Source organism: Notamacropus eugenii, chromosome 5, assembly GCF_028372415.1.
Source record: "Notamacropus eugenii isolate mMacEug1 chromosome 5, mMacEug1.pri_v2, whole genome shotgun sequence".
Taxonomy (NCBI): Eukaryota; Metazoa; Chordata; class Mammalia; order Diprotodontia; family Macropodidae; genus Notamacropus; species Notamacropus eugenii.
This window is the reverse complement of record NC_092876.1, coordinates 87,803,402-87,805,356: the sequence shown is the minus strand read 5'-3', so window position 1 is coordinate 87,805,356 and position 1,955 is coordinate 87,803,402. Positions and strand designations below refer to the sequence as shown.

General features: G+C 45.3%; 1 pseudogene; it reads right to left on the bottom strand.

Annotated features, from left to right (window-relative positions):
• Positions 1–1,166: 1,166 nt before the first annotated feature.
• LOC140504787 (vesicle transport through interaction with t-SNAREs homolog 1B pseudogene) lies at positions 1,167–1,702 on the bottom strand (annotated as a pseudogene).
• Positions 1,703–1,955: the final 253 nt, after the last annotated feature.

The window sequence follows — 1,955 nt, the reverse complement described above, 5'->3', positions numbered from 1 at the left end:
AACTACTGATAAAAACTCTGAAGAGGAAATAGAAAATTTTCCCTGTGTCTTTCCCAGATTTCTAGGCATGTCAGTCTCACTGTTCTCCTGTCGTTACAATAAGGTCTACACTCACCTTTGTCTTGCATTTTTCCTTTCTGAAATCCTCGGATTTTGTTTTTCTCTTCCCTTTAGTAAAGTTGGTCCTGGCTGGAGATTTTGATTTGTGGTAAAAATGAGACTCTCATATGGTTTTGTCTTGAGAGATTCCTGTTAGGGAACTGGAAATGGAAGCCACTTCTCTGAGTTCCAAATGAATTAATTCTACTTTCTGCAGTTAACTTTTTAGTATATACTTTTTATTTTATTTTTATTTTTTTGTCATTTCAATTCCACTTTTACTATCTAGAGCAAAAGCTGCATTCATAAAACATAGCAGCTAAATCATTAAGATGTACTTCCACCCCTGAAATAAGCAGTTCAAGGGTGGCTACCTTTCTATCCCAGTCCTATTGACTTGACCTCTTTGGTAGGAGGGATCATATCATATAGTTTGTGTGGCTCTGCTCCCTCAGGTTTGCTGTCGGCCCTGGATCTAGTTGAAGTCAATCCTCTCTTGGCTACTTCAGCAGACGAAGTGAAAGCCACAGCTGGGCTGGCTGTAGATGTGATCGCCTCAAGCTTCAGCCAGAAGAGGGAAGGCCAGCACGATGGTTATGACCATCTCCCCACTCCCAGTTCACCAGATGAATCCAACAGTGAAGAATGTGTTCGAATTTAGGGAGTATTTTTCCATGTGATTTTTCCACAATGGGCATTCCAGAGTTCTACGGAGGCACTTAAAGGGATATTAAAATTGGCCATGTCAATACTGCCCTCATGAGGGCATTTTTCTCCCAATTGTTGAAAAAAAAAATCCCTTCTCATTTTGGAAGACCAATGTTACTGTATTCTGTAACTGGCTGTATTTAGTTCATTGTGAGTGAATATATTAGAATACTCTATACATTTAAAGAATAAACACAGCATTTGTTACCTTGGCATAGCACCCCAGCCTTGCTACCATTACTTCACATTTCCAATCGTCGTCTGCCTTCTCTCTTACACACAGTCTGAGTGCTTCAACTGCTAGCCCATAGCAGTGAAGATGGTCCTTTAGCTCTTTGATTTAGAGATCCACAAGGAAGGCAGAGAAGAGGCAGGGAATTTATTTTTTTCGAAAGAACTTGTAATAGACAAGACCTCCCAAGATGATCAGCTCCAGAAGGATAATCACGGAAAGCAGCAGTTTATTGGTTGCCACTTTTCTAGACATTGAACGCAATATCTTTCGGCTTCTGCTCAAGTTTTCCTTTGTATTCACCAGTCGGCTCTTTGTGCGTTCCAGCTGGTCTCTTTGGTCCCCTAGTTCTTCAATTATCTCAGAACCAGTCTGATCTGTCTCAGCAGCAATCCGGTGGGAGCGTTCAATGCTCTGAGTGGCTCGATTCAGGCTTTCAGTGCCTTGTAGAAGTAATGCCCTTTGAGATTGCAGCAGATTCATGTGCTCGTCTTCTATGGTATGTGCCCCATATCTGCTGTCTCCTCGGCCCCCAGGTGGCACTGTCAGTGGAGCGCTCCTCACCTCCCGCTGGAGCTTGGCCAGGTCTCTTGGGTAGCTTCGAAGCTTGGCCATCAGGGGCTTACGAAAAGACAGCGGGGCATAGCGTAAGTCCTCTTCCATCTCTGCCAACGTTTCATTTGCTTCCTGTTGCTTTTCATGAAAATCTCTGATTAACTTCTTTTTCTCTTCTGTCCCCCCGGTTCCCAGGAGCCTGTCGGGGACCCCGCGCAGCTCACCCTACAGCCCGCGGAAGATCTCGTGCAACTTCTCGAAAAGCTCTGAGGACACAGCAGCCACCATGGCGTAGGGCGAGCTTTCCCAGCCCGGCAGGGCCGAGGTCCCGGGCCGAGGGGCCCGCTTCTAGCCCGTATCT